The sequence below is a fragment of the Pteronotus mesoamericanus genome, unplaced genomic scaffold (genome assembly GCF_021234165.1).
Source record: "Pteronotus mesoamericanus isolate MK-2021 breed Mesoamerican mustached bat unplaced genomic scaffold, CSHL_Meso_final scaffold_118, whole genome shotgun sequence".
Taxonomy (NCBI): Eukaryota; Metazoa; Chordata; class Mammalia; order Chiroptera; family Mormoopidae; genus Pteronotus; species Pteronotus mesoamericanus.
In genome coordinates this window covers 11,744,533-11,766,835 of record NW_026555301.1, presented here as the reverse complement: position 1 = coordinate 11,766,835, position 22,303 = coordinate 11,744,533, and the positions used below count along the sequence as shown (strand labels likewise).

The following is a 22,303-nucleotide window of genomic DNA, read 5'->3' as shown; positions in this document are numbered from 1 at the left end:
CCCTTCTTGCCTACAAAGTTTCTTTTGAGAAATCAGATGACAGTCTTATAGGAACTACTTTGTAGGTAACTCTCCTCTTTTCTCTTGCTGCTTTTGAGATTTTCTCTTTATCTTTAACCTTTGGAATTTTAATTATGATGTGTCTTGGTGAGGTCCTCTTTGGGTCCATCTTGTTTGGGACTCTCTGTGCTTCCTGGACTTGTATGTCTATAAGCTTCACTAAATAAGGGAAGTTCTCCATCATTATGTTTTCAAATAAGTTTTCAATATCTTATTCTTCCTTTTCTCCTTCTGACACCACTATGATTCAGATGTTGGTATGTTTGGAGATGCCCGAGAGGCTCCTTAGTCTATCCTTGTTTTTTTGAAATTTTTTTCTTCTTGCTTTTCTGGTTGAATGCTTTTTTCTTCCTTATGCTCCAAATCATTGATTTGGTTCTTGGTTTCATCCCCTCCCCTGATGGTTCTCTTGAAGTTATCTTTGTTTCACTTAATGTAGCCTTCATTTCTGCCTGGGTCTTTTTTATGCTGTTGCAGTACACAATCAGTTCTTTGAGCATCCTTATAACCAGTGTTTTGAACTCTGCATCTGATAGGTTGCTTATATCTATTTTGTTTAGTTCTTTTTCTGGAGCTTTGTTCTATTCTTTCATTTGGGACAAATTTCTTTGTCTCTTCAATTTGGCAGCCTCCCTGTGATTATTTCTGTGTATTAGGTAGAGCTGCTTTGACACCCTGTCTTAGTAGCATGGCCTTTTGTAGAAAAGCACACTTGTAAGTTGTGTGGCGTATTGCATTAGTTAATTGCCTGAGCAGGGCCACCTGTGTCACTGCTCTGTGTGGGGGAGGCCTCAGAAAGGGAACAGTGCTGCTGCCTGGCCTCTGGAGTTTTGCCTGGGGGGAAGCTGTCTGCTGGCACTTACCTTGTTTCCAGTCAGTTCAATTTTCCCAATATGCCACTGGTGCCCTTCCAGCTGTTGTCCTGGTACTGAATCCCAGAAGCGATGGGTCTTTGTAAGTCCTAAGACCATTGTGGGCCCTTTAAAAGGAGTCTCCTGAGAATCCTGCAGTTTCTTCTGCCACTCCAACTCCCACTGGTTTTTACATCCAGAAGTTATGGGGACTTATCTTCCTTGTCCTGGAACCCTGGGCTGGGCACTGTGATCTGGGGCTGGGATCCCTGCTCTCCAAGTATCCCTCCTGATTTTTATCTACCACATGTGAATGTGGGACCACCCACTCCATATCTCTGCACCTCTCCCTGCCCCTCCACCTCTTTAAGCCTCTCTGCACATCTCTTCATCTCTGCCCCTCCTACCCATCTGGATGAATGTGGCTTCTTTAAAGCCTTGGTTTTTGGACTTCCATATAGCTTGATTTTCTGAAGAATCTTGGTAATATTTGTTTTGTGTCTAGTTGTAATTTTTGGTGTAGTTGTGTGGGGAGGCAAAGTGTGTTTACTTACACCCCCATCTTGGCCAGAAGTCTGGAACAAAGAGAACATTTTGAAGGTTGCCACATGGGAGGTGGTGGGGAGTAATGGGTGAAAAAGTTGAATGGATTAAGAACTACAAATTGGTAGTTATAAACAGTCACAGGGATGCAAAGTACAGCATAGGGAATATAACCAATTATTCCCTATGATTGTATGTGATTGAACATGATTGCAATAACTTTAGTGTCTGTTGGTACTATATTTATTGGGATGATCACTTAGTAAATTATACAATGTTTAATCACTGTGTTGTACACCTGATATAATATAAGATTGTATGTTAACATAATTTAAAAAAACTACTTAAAAAATAAAAATAGAAGTAAAACCAGAACATGGGAAATGAAAGGAACTGAAGCACATAAATAACAGCTAATGTAAGTTTGAAAATAAGAGATTTTGTAGATGGCCTGGGAATTCAAATTTGGAAAACATCTCTTTATGACTTATTTTGTATTATACACTTGAAAATTTGAAAAGAGAAAAAAGATAACTAATGTGAATAACAAAATGGCAATAACTATATATCTATTAAAATTACTTTTAATACACGTGGATTAAATGCTGTAATCAAAACCACATGAATAACAAAACAAGACCCTTACATATGCTGTCTACAAGAAACTCATTTGAGGACAAAAGACACACACAGACTGTAACTAAAGGGAGTGAAAAAGAGATTTTATGAAAATGGAAACAAAAATAAAAGCTGGGGTAGCGATACTCTTATCAAACAAAATAGACTCTAAAACAAAGGCTTTAATGAAGGACAATTAAGGATCCAGCAATTCCACTTCTGGTTATTTACCCAAAGAAACCACAAATAATAAATCAAAAAGACATATATGCACCCCTGTGTTCATTGCAGCATTATTTACAATAGCCAAGATATGGAAGCAACTTAAGCATCCATCAATAGATGAATGCATAAAGAAGACACAGTGCATATATACAATGAAATATTACTCAGCCATAAAGACAATGAACTGTTGCCATGTGCTACAATATGGATGGACCTAAGAGTATTGCACTGAGTGAAATTAGTCAGGTAAAAAAGATAAATACCAGATGATTTCTCTTGTAAATGAAATCTCAAAAAGAAAATAAACAAGCAGAATAGAAACAGACTTATAAATACAGAGAACATTTTGATGGTTGCCAGATAGGAAGGAGGCTAGAGAAATGGGTGAAAAAGTTGAAAGGATTAAGAAGTACAAATTGGTAGTTATGGAATAGTCAGCATGATGTAAAGTACAGCATAGGGATCGTAATCAATAATATTGTAATAATTATGTATGGTGTCTGATGTGTAGTAGTTTTATTGGGCTGATCACTCCTTAAGTTATATAAATGTCTAATCATTGGGTTGTACACTTGTAACTAATGTAATATTGTACATCAACTCTAATTGAAAAATACATTTTTAAAAAAATGAAAAATAAAAAGAGAAATATGGCATGCATATTTTATAAAGAGTAGAAAGAAAAATCTCAAGACTCATAAGTCTGACAGGCCAATGAAGACAAAAAATTAAAGTCATTTATTAAGGGCAAAAAATAGAAAGTTAGAACAGTTACAACCTAATTAGATATAGTTAAAATGAGAGCCATGTTTAAGTCACCTGATTTCCTAAATTAATGACACAGAGAGCTGGGGATAGTGAAAAAAGTAGTTTGTTCTACAGAAAGCATGAAAAACCTCTGGCTATCTGAAATAGGTTAGAATCAGTGGTAAAAGTTTAATGAGTGAGCATTCAGTAACAAAACTATCCTGTCAACATAGAAGTCCAAAGCGTGCACTGGCTAATCCACAGGGAGTTAACAGGTGAATGGTAGTAACCAGCCTGCCTTTATGTGATTTTTTAAAAAGATTTTATTTATTTATTTTTTAGAGTGAGGAAGGGAAGAAGAAAGAGGGTGAGAGGAACATCAATGTGTGGTTGCCTCTTGCACGCCCCCAACTGGGGACCTGGCCCACAACCCAGGCATATGCTCTGACTGGGAATCAAACTGGCAACCCTTTGGTTCTCAGGCTATCACTCAACACACTGAGCCACACTAGCCATTTCATTTCATTTACAAGTGGCAGCATAATTTTTTTTAAATTTGGTTTGTGGTTTTGTTGTGCTGAGCTCTCCCTAACTCAATCCTGAAATACTGCTTGCTAAAGAATTTCTCTTCTGTGTTGCAAAGATCTGTCTCCACATGGGACCACATATCAACACAGCTCTACCATATCCTGCCCCATCTTAGGTGGCCTGGAGTTCCTCAATGTATTTTAGAGTGGAAATAATGTTACCACCAACTGAGGATAGCTGCTCAAACATGTGAGTTCCCAGGCAGATCTGTTTTTTTACTCCTAGCCATAAATGCCTAGGTATCAGCACAGCAAGCCATTCCTGCATAGATCGTCTGAGGCCAGAACTGGGTTCAGCCCTATGGAGCCATTGGACACAAACCACTGAGGATCCAGGGAGCTTCAACCTGGTAAGGAGGAGAGTTTTGTGCACACAGAACTGAGTTGTTACAAGGTAGAATGTTGTCTGTGCAGAATGTCATAAAAAAGGGATGCGAAACGGATTACAGCATGCTGAGAAAGTGAGGCGACATTTGTCTGGGGTAGGGGGATAGATGAGAGACAGATTTAGGAGGAAGTGTGGCTTGAACTGAGGCTTGAATGATAGGCTGTGTTTCAAGACCTCTGAAGGAGACACAGAGCACTGGGATATAGAAATATACAGCGTGCGGTGGAAATAAGATGGGGGTCCAAACTGTGGACAGGAGGTGCTGTGCACACTTTGTGGAGGGGCTGGCAGTGGTGTGGAGCCTTCCAAATGAAGATAACAACAGAAATCAAGGTGAGGCGTGGGAGTGAGGTTAGCATATGAATGAATCGTAGGGTTTGGGCCTGGCAAAAGCAGAGGTCAGGGGGAAGTAAGGAGAGTGGCACTCAATTTCAGAAACCTTGAAAACAAGAAGAAAAGTGCAGAGGTTCTCGAACAAGTAACTAACGTACAAGGAACTTGAATTCTACTATAGGTAAGTTCCCTGAGAATAGAAACTTTGGTTTACACTGAATCTGCAGTTCCTAGAACAATTGCTGCACACTCATGAAGATACTTTTTAAAAAATTAATGTTAGTAGAAGAAAATAGAAAGCAATGTGGCAATGTAATTATGGAATATTTTGCATTTTTCCCTTTTTAAAGAAAGACTACATTAGGGTCCTTACAAATAAACTGTTAAAAGAGTTTTAAATTGGTGTATCTTTATTACTTAGTAAAAAAAAAACACAACACCTATTTAAATTTAGGGCCAGTGTACAAATTGACTAGTAACTGAGTTTCGGGATGAGAGAAAGAACTTTATACAGAGTGTTATTCATATTTGCTTGTTATTTCTCAGACAGTAAACTATGCAAGAATAGTTTCCCAGGTTTGTGGGTTCCTTGAGTTCCCATCACCAAATACAGTTGCTGGCATACAATGGGTGATGGATGATTAGTTTTTGACTGGCCTTCCAGATGGATTAGAATGTGAAGATTAGCTAGTTTCAGTGTTACCTAGCCAGGTGTTTCACCTGCATATTTGGGTTTAACTATAGGTACACATACCTGGCACACTAACCTTCTAATCTGAACACACAAAAATACTTGTTTTAGATTACAGTTGAGTCCACCTAAGCCTGTAAGAGTAATTCATGACCAGTTTTGCTTGGACTCAAGTTCTGTAACCACTCCATTGATGTTCAATACAGAAGAAGGTTTTAATCTGCTAAGATATACAATGTTCATTAACTTATTAAAGCCTCTGAAAAGTTCTACCACAAAGAAAACCATTCCATCCCTTCTTTGGCTAACTTTTTCAAGAAACATCTAGTAAGATCCCTTGAAATTATATTGAACAGAATAGTTTTGGGAACATGCTCATTTATTATTACCATAGGATCTAGCTGTCCCAGAGCAGACAACTCAAAAGCAAGTTTTGTTATCTCTAAGCTAAATTAAACAGAACGAAAACAAATACAAAAGGGACTGTTAAAATGTCACAGGGAGCGCCACATGGGACACTCCCGGATCTGGGGGTTACTGTCTGGAGCCAGCTGAGGAGAGAGTGGGGTTCTGAATCCTGCAGAGCCCATCCCAGGGGAATAAACGTGAGTTATTGCAAACACACCTCTGCGATGCACTTCCCTCTCATGGAGAAGGCCCCGAGCCCCCGTGTCCAAAGGCTTTTATTAAAAACCATGTGCATAAGGATATGGATGCAAAGCTCAGTAATCAATGTCAAAAGGCTATGTTTACAGAAAACAAATAGAGATCATATATAACAATTGAAGAAATGCAAGAGATCTGCCTCAGGTCAACATCTGTGAATAATGTAAATCTCCTTCCCAGCATGAACTGGTTATCATAGCTTTTGAGGGAAGAACAAAGCATACTTCTAGGTCTGATTTCCCCCTGGGAACTGCCCAATCCAGTTTAGGGCTGTAACTGCCTTTAGTATTGTTTCAAGCCTGAGCCAGGCAGGCGGGGCAGAGCCACCAAGAGATAAGGAGACTTCTTTCAGATAGAATGAGGACTCCAGCCATGACAAAGCTGAGGGGGAGGGTCTCCTGCCCCTCCTCCGTGTCCCCCAAGTCCTTCCCTGATGGCCCCTATGTGACTGTACCTGTCTTAGGTTGCCCCTGCCATCAAGGGGTCTTAACCTGTCATTGACTAACCAGCCATCTGCCATGACCAAGCACGGTGATGTGAAGGACAGGTTTTGTCTCCTCAGTGGCCTATTTTCCCAAGGCCTCCTTGCTCAGCTCCAGCCTTGGGGTCCTCTCTCCTGTTGGCAAAGCTACAGTCCCTGAAACCAGGCAGGACAGTTCCCAACATTTGGGGGCAGTTTTTTATGCAGCAATGGTAAGTAAAATACGAGACATACAAGCAAGGAAATCTTCTAAGGTGATTGTGTGAGGTAAAGAAAGACATAGCTAGATCCTACTTGGGCAGAGGGATATTTATACCTAGCTCAAATTAAAATTCTAAGAAGTTCTATATTGTTACCAAGGTTAGTTTTGAACTGGGAAGGGGGGGGTCTTAAATTATTTTCCAATTTGGGTAAGTTTCATGTGTCTATTTGCAGAGATATTAGTTGATTAAAATACTTGCACACCATTTTGTGCCAGGCACTGGGCTATATTATCTATGAATAATACATTCCTAGTATGGGATATAACATTTCCACATTTTTGTATGTATATAGTGGTCTATACAGTTATGTAAGCTTACAGATATAAAGAAAGATAGTCAGTAAATGTTGGAGAGCAGTAACTACCCTCAGGTTCAGCCCAAAGAGAAGATTATAATGGCATATTCTTGATTTGAAGTTAAAAAAAAAAAGCCAAGTACCATTGTGACTCTGATGGAAATTTTTAGATTTTAGAGTTAAAATTTGTGGGCCTCTTAGTTTCGATAGCACCACATTCCCACTTTTTTTGGAGACATTGTCACATTCTTAATTCTGTTATTTGTTAATAGCTGTTTTTTCATAGCTCTTGCTCTTTTTGGCCTTGTACTTCTTTCTATCTTTTGCTCCTCACCTGTATTAGATACACAGTTGGTGCTCCATGAATGTATGTTGAATGAATGCTCCGACACTGAGAGGCCTGATTCCCACACCTGTATTTGCCACAACATGCCCCAGCGTCCCTACCAACCCCAAGCCTCTCCTCCACAATGAGGAGGTTGAACCATGTGGTCTCTGAAAGACCCTTTCATTTCTCTCCATGATATTGTTGTATTGTTGTTTAGATTTTTTTGTGAGCACCTGCAACACTCCTCACACACCTATGAACTCCTGACCTGTCTCCCCAACCCTTCAGGCAATGCTGGTGTTTGTACTTTCACTGGAATCACTTCAAAGCCACTCCTTGTCATCCCCATTAAATTGAAGTTGCAACTATTGTTAGTGGGTGTACACTAGCATTGGATTGGAGCCAAGCACCTACATCTACTTTTCCTGAAGATGGAATGTTCAATATCATGTTGCTGTAGTCAAGAGCATAACTACAAGCCCACAATTCCCAGGCAAACATTCAGAAGGGCTCATCATCCATAGTTTCAGATCACCAGAGCCCTGGTCCATGCATAGAAATTAGGGCCACATTTGTAACACCCACAATAAGGCACAAGGAGGTAAGTACAGGCATCTGTCTCATAGCTTTGCTTCCAGTTCACATTCATTCCGTTGCCTTTTTCATTTTTTTCCCATGTAACCCTTGGATTTTAAAAATAATCGGCCTGGCTGGTGTGGCTCAGTGGACTGAGTGCTAACCAAAGGGTCACTAGTTTGACGCCCAGTCAGGGCACAGGCCTGGGTTGTGGGCCAGGATCCCAGTTGGGGGCATGTGAGAGACAACCACACATTGATGTGTCTCTCCCTCTCTTCTTCCCTTCCCTTCTCTAAAAAATAAATAAATAAAATCTTTAAAAAATAAAAGAAAAAGAAAATAACCTGAAATGAGCTAAGGAACTGAACTTTAGAAAGTAGACAGGCTTCCTCGCACAACCAAAGGAGGACAACAGCAAATTTAAAAACAAAAATAACCAGAACTGCCAGAAAACCAAACTGTAGGGAAGTCCGACAACCAAGGTGCTAAAGAAGAAACATTCATCTAGACCGGTAAGAGGGGTGGAGACAGGCAGCTGGGCAGAGAGGATATGAGGCAAGGCAGCGACTGGCAGACCAGGCAGTCCCACATTTGCATGTGGATAAACTAGAAGAACAGCTGGGTAGCAAGACATACTGTGCGATACAGGGTTCCAGTGCGGGAAAAGAAAGCCTCAAAACCTCTGGCTGTAAAAACCTGTGTGGGTTGCGGCAGCAGGAGAAACTTCCAGCCTCACAAGTTATAGAAACTTGGGGTCCTATAATGTATCGGACCTCTTTATGGGGTCCTATAATGTATACCAACTCACCTGCCTGGGAATCAGCACCAGAAGGGCCCTATTTGTTTGTGGATAGTGGGGGAAGTGACTGAAAGCCAGCAGAGAGCCGAGCAAGCGGCACTGTTCCCTCTCAGAGCCCTCTCCCACAGACAGCGTCACAACCCAGTGACCTGTGTTGCGCCACCCTGGCAAATATCTAAGGCTCTGCCCCTTCCAAAGTAACAGGTGCACTGGAACAAAGAAATATGGCCCAAATAAAAGAACAGATCAAAGCTCCAAAAGTAGAACTAAGCAATAAACAGATAGCCAGCCTATCAGATGCACAGTTCAAAACACTGGTAATCTGGATGCTCACTGAATTGGTTGAGTATGGTTGCAAAATGGAGGAAAAAGAGAAGGATATGCAAAGTGAAATAAAAATATACAGGGAACCAACAGTAAAGGGAAGGAAACCTGGACTCAAATCAATGACTGAGAGCAGAAGGAAGAGGTAAAGATTCAACCAGAAAAGAACGAAGAAACAAGAATTCAAAAAAAAATTAGAAGAGGCTTAGGAACCTCTGGGACAACTTTAAACGATCCAACATCTGAACCATAGGGGTGCCAGAAGGAGAAGAGAAAGAGCAAGAAATTGAAAACTTATTTGAAAAAATAATGAAGGAGAACTTCCCCAATCTGACCAAGGAAATAGACTTCCAGGAAATCCAGGAAGCTCTGAGAGTCCCAAACAAGTTGGACCCAAGGAAGCACACAACAAGGCACATCATAATTAAGTTACCCAAGATTAAAGATAAGGAGAGAATCTTAAAAGCAGCAAGAGAAAAGGAGGCAGTTACCTACAAAGGAGTTCCCATAAGACTATCAGCTGATTTCTCAAAAGATACCTTGCAAAAGAAGAGGCTGGCAAGAAGTATTCAAAGTCATGAAGGGCAAGGACCTACATCCAAGATTACTTTATCCAGCAAAGCTATCATTTAGAATGGAAGGGCAGAGAAAGTGCTTCCCAGATAAGGTAAAGTTAAAGGAGTTCATCATCACCAAGCCCTTATTATATGAAATGATAAATGTACTTATCTAAGAAAAAGAAGAAGATCAAAAACTATGAACAGTAAAACAGAGGGGAGGAGGAGGAAGAATGGGGGAAAGGTGCAGGGAATAAGCAACATAAATAGTAGGTACAAAATAGGCAGGGGAAGGTTAAAAATAGTATTGGTAATGGGGAAGCCAGAGAACTTATACGTACAATCCATGGATATGAACTAAGGGAGAGGGGAAGTTGCAGGGTGGGACGGTGCAGGGTGGAGGGGAATAAAGGGGGAAGAATAAAAAAAAAATGAAGAAAGAAAAACAAAGAACAAAAAACTTCAAGATGAAGGATCCAGCTCTTGCTCTCCATTCCAGGAGCATGCCTGCACCCTTCCCCCTCTTCTTTGCTGTCAGACATGCATCTCCTAAGCCCTAAGGGACCCCATGAGGCTTGCAGACAGGGGAGCAATGGGCAGCAGTAGCCTGTCCCAGGTTAACCCCCCGAACCTGTCCCCAAGGCCCCGTTTTCTCTGACTTTCCAAGTGAGCCAAAGTAGCCCTGCCTAGGCTCTCTTCTGTGGCTTCTTCTGATCTAAGCCCCTCCTTTGTTTCACTGTTCAAGCTTTTTTTTTTCTTTTTTCTTTTCATAAAGGGGGAAAGAAATATTGATGTCAGAGACATGGACTGGTTGCCTCTTGCATGCCTCCAACTGGGGACTGGCCTGCAACCCAGGCACATGCCCTGACAGGGAACTGAACCAACAACTGTTCTTTTCACATGCCAGTGCTCACTGCAGTGCCCACTGAGCCATGTCAGCCAGGGCTCACCGTTCCAGCTTTAATAAATGCAATTTCAAAAAAAAAAAAAAAAGGTAGACAAATGTAGAGAGTTGGATTATCTGGTCCACATCATTTTGAACTCATAAAAAGGCTATACCCCTGTGATGGTTATTTTATATGTAAACTGAACTGGGCTAAGAGATGCCCAAATAGCTGGTAAAACATAACTTCTGAGTATGTTAAGGTGTTTCTAGAAGAGATTAGCATTTGAATGAAGACTCAGTACAGAAAATACACACTTACAGATCTGTTGGGGGCCTGAATAGAACAAAAAGTCAGAGAAGGTGTGAATTTTCACTCTCTCTCTGTTTCTCTGTTCCTCTCTCTCTTCTTGAGCTGGATGTTAATCTCCTGCCCTCAGACATGAGTGCTTCTGTTTCTTGGGCCTTCAGACTCTGGGACTCACACCAGCATCCGTGCCCGTGGCCTGAGGTCTCCTGGTCCAGACTGAATTACACTAACTTTACTGCATTGTTAGTGCAGCAGTTTTACACTGAGAATCCTTATCAGGGCTTCCAAAGCCTGTACCATCTGGTACTTCTTGCCTGACTTTTTAACTGCATTTCCTCATTCTCATCTTAGAGATTCAACATACACTGTTCTCTCTACCTAGAATGCTCTTCCCTCTCTCTGCAAGTGATTGGCTCTGGCTTAAATTTCCCTCCACATAGAAATCCTCCTTACTACCTTATCTAAGTGAGGGTCTTCCTTTTATTCTCTCTCCCAACAGTTTTAATTTCCTTTAAAGAGTTTCCCAATTTTTTAAAAGTGTTTTTAATTCTAACCCATGGACTCTTTTTTTTCCCCCACTGCTTTTTAGAGAGAGAGGAAGGGAGAGAGAAACGAATGTGAGAGAGGAACATTGATTGGTTGCCTCCCACACACGCCTGGGGAACAACCAACTAAGCCACATCAGCCAGGGAAATCTTGTCCTATTTTGTAATTAATAGAGTTAATTGGTTTATTGTCTGTCTCCTTCCTCCCCCAACATTCATACTAATCAGTAAGCTCTTAAGGTCACGTAGCACCTTCCTCATTGGCATTATCTTCATCTTCATGATGGCGACAGCCAACATTTCTTAAAGTCTACTTTGTCCTCAGAACAATCAAATATATACCATTATTATCTCCTTTTTTACAGATGAGGAAAACAAAGAATGGAGACATTAGATTACTTATCCAGAATCACATATCTAGCTATAGCCAGAGCCTAACCGAATGCTTGGCACATAATATATCCTCAACCTATTTGTCAAATACATATGAGGTCTGCCCAGAAGGTATCCAACCATGTAATATGAAAAATAGAGACATTTATTGAAGAAGATAGAAAACACAAGAAACATCGTACATAGGACAATGACACCTCAGTCACCTTCAAAGTGGGCACCTTTGGACCTCACACAGTTCTCCCAGTCACCATCAGCTGCCCTGTTGTATTTTCCTGACCCTCATCAATGATCTGAAATCTCTTCCCTTTCAAGGTGATTTTATTTTTGGGAAAAGCCAGAAGTCACAGGGCACCAAATCTGGGCTGTAGGGGGGCTGAGCCACCTGGGTGATTTGATTCTTAATCAAAAAACTCTGCATGAAACATGATGCTTTAACAGGCACACTGTCATGATGAAGCTGCCAATCACCAGTTGCCCATAGCTGCGGCCTTCTGAATTATCCAAATAGTTTCCGTGGAGGAATGTTCAAGCTTAACACAAAATGTTATGCAGATTCCATGCTCTACTTGCTCAGTCATTTTGAATGTGAGGGCTACACAGTGCACATGCTCACTCAGTGGCACCTACCACCCCCACTGTCAGGTACAGTGAAGTTGTCATCATTCACACATGTGCATTCCAGTCCACTGTCTTTGGCTGCCAGCTTACGTTGATGTTGTGCAAGCTGTTATTATATTAGCAATGGCTGGACTTTTTCTGGACAGACCTCATATTTCTGTTGAATCATTCAATTTTTTTCATGGGAAGAGCTGGGGGAAATTTATCTTAGGCATTAGTATTACAGAAAGCCAGAAAGCAATACTTCTAGCTTGTTTTTATCCTCCAAATACTTTGGATGTTTTGGTGGATTGTGTTTTATTTCTTTTCCTTCAATGCTAAAATGCTTAAAATTAATTTGTTACCTTTGTCTTGTTGAGTTGTTTTGGTGCCACTCTGCACCCAGTGATCTTATTTTGCTGACTTTATTCTCCCACCTTTCAAATTCCCTAAGTGTTATTTTGACCCTTTCTGTATTGTTTGTGTATTTATAAGCTTCTTCCAATGCCTCATAAAAAAAGCAAGGCATGAAAATATGAATAAAAGTAAATAGGCATTACAGAAAAATAAATAGGTCAGGGCTCCCGGTCAAGATGAAGGCATAGGTAAATGTGGTACTTGGAACCTCCCATAATGGCATCAAAATTACAGCTGAACTACAGAACAACCATGATTCAGAACTACCTGAAATTCAGCTGAACAAAAGTCCTATAACTAAAGATATAAAGAATTCATGTAGAGACTTGTAGGAGGGACAGAGATAGAAACAAGCTGGTCCTACCACCACATGTGGTAATTAAAAATCAGGAGGGCTATCGAAGCTGCAGAGGTTCCTTCCTGAGGAGCAAGAAGTACTAGCCCTACACCAGGACACCCAGGCCCAGGTTCCAGTGCCAGGAAAGAAAGTCTCCATAATTTCTAGCTATAAAAACCAGTGAAGACTGTGGCTGAGTGAGGTGTTTCTCTTAAAGGTCCATGCAAGGACTTACTAGGACTCACTTGCTCTGAATTCCAGCCCTAGGGCTGCAGCTTGAAAGGTGCCAGGGACATACAGGGAGGAACTGAATTATCTGGCCTCAGGACAAGTGCTGGAAGCACAGCTTTTTTTCCAAACAGAAATACTGGCAGAGGCCATAGTTACTTTGCTGCACCCTCTGCTCACAGAGCTGGCTGAAGGGCACCATATCTGAGTTTCCATCAACTGGGTTCACAACATTCCACCCTGCCCTGGTGAGTCCCTGACACCCTGCCGCACCCATCTTGCTGACCCACCCAAGCCTTTTCCAGTGTGACTTTTCCATACGAGCAGCCTGTCTTGGCTCATGCTGCTGATTTTCCTAAAACCTCTCAAACCAGCAGCATCTGGCCTCAGCATGCCCAATACCTGTTGCTAAGAGGCCCCAGGCCAGACACTACTGGCAGCCAGAGTTGATTTACAGCTTGGCCTCTCCTGGGCACCTCCAACCCCAGCACAAGTAGCAGCCATCAGCAGATTGCTTTGTAGTTCATGCTAGATGGCCCTAGGCAGGAAGTAGTTGTCGGCTGACCTTGGCCTGTACCTTGCAAGATGTCAACACACCACCCAAGCACCTCCACAAGTGACCCACTCAAGGGGAGGACTTGGTGGGTACCTGAGCCCTGCAAAGTGAGCTCTGCTTTGTGGGGTCGGCCCCACAGCAGATCCTCCACAGTGATTGCAGCCAGTCCTCATAGCTGATCAGCTTGGGGGTTAGTCCCTCCCTTTAAGGCACCAAAAGCAATCAAGGCTCAACTACAATAAAAGGGTTCACACAGCCAACCCGGGGGATGGGGCTACACCTGGAGCATTTAGCTCAGGTGACTGGAGAGGCTATGCCAATGGGCGCTACAGGACACCTACTACATAAGGCCACTCTACCAAGACCCGGAGATGTAGCAGCTCTTCCTAATATCTATAAACAAACACAGAGAGGCTGCCAAAATGAGGAGACAAACAAACATGTCCCAAATGAAAGAACAAAAAAACAAAAACAAAAACAAAAAAACCCCTCCAGAAAAAGAACTAAACAAAAAGGAGATAAGCAACCTACCAGATGTAGAGTTTAAAATACTGGTTATAAAGATGCTCAATAAACTTAGGGGAAGTACAGATGAACTTAGAGAGAATTTCAACATAAAAAAAGTGCAAAAAACCATAAAAAGAACCAGTCAGAAATTAACAATACACTAACTGAAATGAAGAATGCATTACAAGGAAGCAACAATGGAGTAGGTGAAGCAGATAATTAAATCATAGATCTCGAATATAAGGAAGAAAAACACCCAATCAGAACAGCTAAAAGAAAAAAAAAATCCAAAACAAATGAGGATAATATAAGGAGCTTCTGGGACAACCTGAAACATACCAACATTTGCAACATTGGATGCCAGCAGGAAAAGGGAGAGAGCAGGAAATTGAAAATCTATTTGAAAAAATAATGACAAAAAACTTCCTTGAACTGGTAAAGGAAAGACATCAAGTCTAGGAAGTGCAGAGTCCAAAACAAGATTAAACCAAGAGGTCCACACCAAGACACACCATAATTAAAATGAGAAAGTTTGAAGACAAAGAGAGAATCTTAAACAAAGCAAGAGAAGGGTAGTTGGTTGCCTACAAGGGAGCTCGCATAAGACTGTCAGCTGATTTCTCAACAGAAACTTTCAGACCAGAAGGGACTGGCATGCAATACTCAAAGTGATTCAAAGCAAGGACCTACAACTAAGGTTATTGTACCCAACAAGGATATTATTTAGAATCAAATTTTAGATAAAGAGCTTTCCAGACAAGGAAAAGCTAAGGGAGTTCATCAGTACCAAACCAGTATTATAAAAAATGTTAAAGAGACTCCTTTAAATGAAGAAAATAAAAGATAAAAATATGAATAATAAAATGGCAATAGCTGCATATCTATCAACAATTAGTTTAAATGCAAGTGGATTTAATGCTCCAATCAAAAGACATAAAAATAACAAAACAAGACCCTTACTTATGCTGTCTACAAGAGACTCACTTTATACCGACAGACACACACAGACTGGAAGTAAGGGGATGGAAAAAATATTGCGTGAAAATAGAAAACAGAAAAAATAGAAGTCTAGGTAGCAATATTTATACTAGGCAAAATAGACTTTAAAACAAAAGTTATAACAAGAGAAGACAAAAGTTATAGCAAAAGAAGGACCCAGCAATTCTACTTATGAGCATTTTTCCAAAACACTATGTTGAAAAGGCCCATACATCCCTATGTTCATTGCAGCAGTACTTACAATAGCCAAGATATAAAAGCAACCTAAGTGTCCATTAATAAATGAATGGATAAAGAAGTGGTACATATATACAATGAAATGATTCATCCATGAAAAAGAATGAAATCTTGCCATCTAAAACAATATGAATGGGCCTAGAGGGTATTATGCTATGTGAAGTAAGTCAGACAGAGAAAGACAGATGTCAGGTGATTTCACTGATATGTGGAACATAAAATACAAAATAAATGAATAAGCAAAACAGAAACACACTCATAGATACAGAGAACACTTTGACAGTTGCCAGATGAGAGGCAGGTTGTGGGGATAGGTGAAAAAGGTGAAGGGATTTAGAAGTACAAATCTGTTGTTATAGTCACGGGGATATAAAGTAAAGCATAGGGGACATAGTAAATAATATTGAAATATCTATGTATGTAATCAGATGGGTGTTAGATTTATTGCGGTGATCAGTTTGTAAGTTATATAAATGTCTCAGCACAGGGCTATACAGCCTGTGATATATTATGCCATGAAATACTATTCAGCTACAAAAAGAAATGAAGTTTTGATAGATGCTATAAGAAAATGTCACATATTATATGAATCTATTTATATAAAACGTCCAAAATAGACAAACCCATAGAGACAGAAAATAGACTAGTGGCTGCCAAGCAGTAGGGGTGGGGGAAGTATGTGTTTAACTGTTTAATGGGTACTAGGTTTCTTTCAGGGTGATAAAAATGTCCTAGAACTTGACAGCAGTGATGGTTGCTAAACATCGTGACTGTCTTAATGCCATTGAATCGTACACTTTAAAATGGTTAGAATGGTATATTTAGAAGGATTTTACACACACACTGCATTAAGATCCTTGGGTACTTAGAGCACCTCTCTTGTCACATTATGGCTCCATCCCTCAGTGATTATGGTTGTCCTGGGTGGTCTGTGGCTGGGACACACTTTCTCTCAGCAGCCATTCGCCATCACTTACCCCTGTTCACCTCCACCCCGGTCTTCCTCTCCTCTGCCCTTCAAGTCTAACCTCCCCTTCGTACCATTCATAACTCTGTGGGAAGCCATTCCAATTATTCCAACTCCTCTGATTTCTATTTTCCTAGTCTCTTAAAGTAACTATTAAGCTCTTGACTCTCTGTAACCTTTTTGTTTTCACTAATTGAGTCACCTCTTCATTACTGTTGTCATCTTGGCCAGTACACTTAAGAGCAGGAGTTTTAATTTTCATGGATCTTATAAAAAGTCTAAGAATTCCTCCCCGAATACAATGAAATTATGCATTAATGAAACAATTCCATTTCCACAATGAGTTGAGGATACAAAACATATACACACTAATAGTGAAAATTAGTGCAAATACATGCTTTATGAGCTCAGAGTCAGTTGGGGACTTTAGTTGGGGAAGTCCTTCATTTAATCAATTTATTCAGTAAGCACTGAATACTCAGTTACCACATGTCAGATACTGCGTTGAGTCATGGAAGATGATATTTTATATTTAAATAGGGTTTACAGAGTAGTAACCAGAAATATAGTAAAAATTTAGCAAAAAGAATAATATGCAGATATGAAGGTTGAAAATAGACCAGTTTGGTTTATGGAGATTTGTGTAACATCAAAAAAAGATCCACATATACAGGCATGAGAAGATGTTCTAGATATGCTGATTGGAAAAAAACAAGTTGCAATAAAGTATTCTTAACATAATTCCATTTTTTGCAAACATATGTTAATATATGTGACTAAAAAAAGACAAAACGAATATACCAAGAACTAGGGGCAATCTCTAGTGGCTAAAATGAAAAGGGAGTCTCATTATAAAGTTCCATAATTAAAAACATTTTCCTAGCTACACATGTATTAGTACTGTATTCAGGGAGAAGAAAAAGCTAAAAAGATGAAAATAAATAAAATTATTTTAAATACATAAGCTGGGGAGTTTGGGCTTAATTTGGTAGGCAACGTGTAAATATCAGATTTTGATAAGCCTCAGAGAGTTTTAAGAACACCTCGTAAATAGCCTTTTAGCCCAGTGAAAATATCTTCTGCTAGACTAGCATTTTCTCCCTGTGGCGGGGGGCGGGGGGGGGGGAGCCGGGGGGGGGGGGGCGGGGGGCGGGGCTGTGTGGGTGTCTGCATACTTCCTCTGTGCTGATCTTCTGCAGCCCCTGTGCCCTGAGTCTGGGAATAGTGTTCCTCTGCCTGGTAGATTAACAACCCAGTTTATTGTAGAGGGAATTATAAGGGACTTTAGAACAAATAGGAAAAAACAAGAGACCTCTTCGGAAGTTATTCGTTTTCTTTTCCCATTATGTTGATGGTTTAGTGGTAATTCCCAAAACAAAGCAGAAAGGAAAGAAGGAAGAAGAAGGGAGTGAAGGAACAATGAGGTGTTTCCACAAACGGGCTTTCCCTCCTCAATAGATCTTCTCTCCCAGAGAACAGACTGAGGGGCTGATAACACTGGTTTGCTTTAGTTCAAATCTGTAAAATCAAATTAGCTAATTCCATTGAGTCTTCCTGTAACAGGGGACGCCCCCCTACCCACCCACCCCTCCTCCCTCCTCCCGAAATGGGGAAGGGTAGGTAAGTGCCTAGGAGCAGCAGCTGCAGTGTGGCTGCTGAGCCAGCCTACATGGCCCTGAGGACCAGGACAGCTGATGCAGCTATGTCCGGTGTGCAGGGAATTCTGGGAGCAGACTTTGTAAGTGGGGAGAGCTTGCCAAAATGCCTGCTCTTCGTTCTGTCCTTTCGTGACTACCAGGGGCTGGACTTCCTGGTCCTGGGACCCAGGGAACCATGTGGTCCAGGAACTTTCCCGGGGCCCCTCCCGGAGCACTCCAGGGCCTGCCTGGAGCACAGCGGACGCTAGGTCAGTAAGAGCGGAAGGGAGGAAGCTTGGGCCAGCAGGCCCTGGGAGCTGCACCTAGCAGCCCCCAAGGGAAGCTGGCAGGTGCCTGCCCACCACCCACACTCCCCTTCAGCTGGGGTTGTCAGCGGCTCTTGCCAGTGTAGCAGCTCCACCCCCTCCAGCCCAGGGCCTTGGATCCAGGCTCCAATATGCAGGACAGGGACTTAGCTGACCGATTGGTGCCGGTCCTGGAAGCTGCATAGTTAGGTGACGGAGCTGGGCATCCCTCCCCTGCACAGGAAGCTATAGTGCTGATGATTGGAACTGTGTTCTGGGGGTGGGGGAGGGGGCTCCTGCCTGTCCAGGCTCATGGAAGCACCAGAGGACAGTGGTCAGGGAAGAGGACAGTGGGTTGTGAATAGGACATCTTGATGTACATACTCTGAAAGATGGCTGAAGCTAGATAGTGGAAACCAGCTAAGCCTCCTACGTTTCTTAAAAGATGGTGACTTTGGGTGACAGAAGAGGTTACCTGTGCAATCTTAAACTGGGCTGGCAGTATGTGACAGTGATTTTGTTTTGGGAATCTTAGAGGAAATCAGATTTGAGGTAGAAACCGCCATTATTTCAAACTGTATATACTTCAAATAAAAGATTCCTTTTCCTTTCCATCAATCCCTGTCTCAAGAGTTTTTGCATATTGGCAGCAAGTGGTAGGACCCTACTGGTTGTTTACTTACAATCCAAGTGGTAAAAGACAAGAATGGGACCGTAGATTCCAAACCAGAATCCCCAGCCAGCTACAGTCAGCTGCTTCTTTTGGAGATACAGTAATTTTTCTGTCTCCGCTGGGCTGTAAGGTACACAAAATGAAAGCCTCCTTCAGCCAGGCCTGAGCTTCCTCCCCTTACGAGGCCTGATGCCCTGCCTCCTGCAGGCTAGGACTGGGACTCTGCCCACTCTCCATTAGAGAATCAGGAAGGTGGAAACCCAAGCCTCAGCCTCCCTTTTGCTTTTTTTCTGGGGTAGATTTCTGGGGTAACGGGGAAGTCCAGAGGTGAGAGTATATAACCCACCACCTACAAAAGTGAGTTCTAGGCCGCAAGTTCACAAACTACAATTGCTACTGGACTTGAAGATGGAGAAAGGGGCCAGCAGATGAGGAATACAGTTGGCTTTTAGTAGCTAGAAAGGCAACGCAATAGATTGTTCCCTAAAGCCTCCAGAGAACACAGCTCTTTTGATACCGATTTTAGGACTTCTGACCTCCACAACTGTAAGATAATAAATTTGTATTGTTTTACAGCAGTAAAGTTGCAGTAATTTGTTGCTGCAGCAGTAAAAAACTAACATACCCCCTTACTATGGTTGGCTGAGAGTGTTGTGGATGAAGAAAGGGTGTGGAAATAAATGTAAGTGAAAGTAACTTCATGGAGTGATCTGATCATAAATCCCTAAGGGGGCAGGTCATGGTGGGTAGTCACACAGCAGGCATATAACTTCCCTAGAAAAAGGTTATCTCTGTGCACCTAGGCTAACACACACTTTTGAAATGCCACAAGTTATCCTCTTTTCCAGGCCCCTGGCAGGTATAACCACCTTCAAAGGAGCATGTAATCTTGTTAACCTTGCTTTGTTCCACCTTAATGTAATGTATATATGTTCCTTCCTTAATTCCAAATGTAGAAAAGAAACTGCAAAACTGTCATTCCCTGGAGCATGTGAGATCTTGCTTCCTGGCAATGCCCTCAGTGTGGCTCAAATAAACTAAAAAATTCTTTGTAGGTTTGGAGATTCTTGCGTACAGAATCTCAACCATTGATTGAAGGTTAGATGAATCAGTGACATTTGACTTTTTCATCATCTTATTGAATTGATCATGAAGACCTCTGGTAAAATAAAATAGCCACTACAGTAAATCCTATATCTCTGATTTCCAAACTGCCAACCACAGATCCAGAACTACTTGATATCCACCTGTGGCTCAACCACCATATGTCTTTCTAGGATATATTAAAGAGGATCTTTAGTTTAAATTGAAGATAACTATTTTTTTCTTTTCACCAAAGTACTAGCAGCAAAGACATCAGAAAATGCAGAAAAAGGAAAAGAAAAAACAGAAACAACAGAAATTACTCATAATCTTATCAAGAGATAACCACTTCTAACACAGTCATTCCCTTTCCAGGACTTGAAATAACTGTACCATGCTCTGGCTGGTGTGGCTCAGTGGATTGAGTGTCAGCCTGGGAACTGAAAGGTCACCAGTTCCATTCTCTCTAAGGGCATATTCCTAGGTTGTAGGTCAGGTCTCCAGTTGGGGGCATTCAAGAGGCAACCGATTGACGTTTCTCTCACCTCAGTGTTTCTCCCCCTCCCTTCCTTCCTTCCCCTTTCCCTGAAAATAAATAAATGAAATCTTTTAGAAAAAGTTACACCGTATACACAATTTTGAATATTAATCATTCTGACTTCCGCCATCTTTCCAGCTCTCAGTCAGATGGGCTGGGAGATGCTTCTGGAAGTCATATCACCATAGCCAACCAAGGAGAATGCCAAGCTCAGTTCAAACTTGGTTGGTGATGGTGGGACTTGGAAAACTACATTTGTGAAACATCATCTGATGGGTGAATTTGAGAAGAAGGTTGTAGCTACCCAGGCACCCCTGGTGTTCCACACCAACAGAGGGCCCATCAAGCTCAAAATGTGGGACACGGTGGGCCAGGAGGTTTGGCGGGCTGAGAGATGGCTACTACATCCAAGCCCAGTGTTCCATTTTAATGTTTGATGTCACTTCAAGAGTTAGTTACAAGAATGTGCCTAACTGGCATAGAGATCTGGTACGAGTGTGTGAAAACATCCCCACTGTCTTGTGTGGCAACAAAGTGGATGGTAAGGACAGGAAAGGTAAGGCAAAATCAATTGTCTTCCACTGAAAGAAGAATCTTCAGTACTATGCCATTTCTGCCAAAAGTAACTACAACTTTGAAAAGCCTTCCTCTGGCTTGCTAGAAAACTAATTGGAGACCGTAACTTAGAGTTTGTCGCCATGCCTGCTCTTGCCTCACCTGAGGTGGTCACGGACTCAACGTCAGTAGCACAGTATGAGCACAACCTCCAGGTTGCTCAGAGAACTCTGAGCTGCTCTCCTGGCTTAGGATGATGACTTGTAAGAAAGGGAAGCTGGAGCCAACCTCAGAAGTCTAGTTTTATAGGCAACTGTTCTGTGATGTCAGTGGTGTGGCGTTATTTGCCACTTTATTACATGGCTAAGCAGAACGGTGCTTGATCTTTGGGCTACTTAAAGAGAGGAATGGACTTTGGGGTGAATGTGGAAGTTTAAAAATACCTTCATTTTTTTGACCTGCATATTGAGCTGTTTTGGAATTCAGTTCTTTCCTTATTGAGTTTCAACTCTAAGACTACTGCAGTCGCATCACGATATTCAGTGGTGAAACCTTGTTTGTTACTGTCATTCCCATTCCTTCTCACTTAGAATCAGAATAATGTTGTATTTCAAATATCTAAAAAAAAAAAATCATTCTAAAAATACAAAAAGGTGGGGGAAAGTAGGTTTATAGTTTTGAGTACACAGAACAGTTTATTCTTGTATTATTTATTCTTGTATTATTTGCTATTATCAGCCTACTTTTGCCATCCCTGAATATACAGTATTTGAAAATATTGATATATTATGAATATCTTTCTATGTCAATATGTATCTGCAACACTAGTTCTCAAAATATGATCTGGGGACCCTGGGAATCCCAAAGACTTTTGAGGGTGTTTATGAGCTCAAAACTATTTTCATTTTAGTTGCAATACATTATTTGCCTTTCTCATTCTTCTCTCACAAGTATGGAGTAGTTTCCTAGAAGCTACATAATATATGATACTGCAACAGTTTGAACGCAGAAGCAGGTATGAAAATCCAGCTGGCTTCTACAGAGTCCGGCACAAATAATGCTCTTTTTATTACAAAATCATAAGCATGTAATTTTGTAACATAATAATATTACACTCAAGCACACCATATGACATTTTAGGGGAACTGTTTAAAACTATAAATTATTACATCCATATTATTACCCCACCAACCACATTCAA

General features: G+C 41.3%; 1 pseudogene; it reads left to right on the top strand.

The window, feature by feature from the left end:
* The first annotated feature begins 18,405 nt into the window (after nucleotides 1-18,405).
* Nucleotides 18,406-21,359, top strand: LOC129081732 (GTP-binding nuclear protein Ran-like; annotated as a pseudogene).
* The last annotated feature ends 944 nt before the right edge of the window (nucleotides 21,360-22,303 follow it).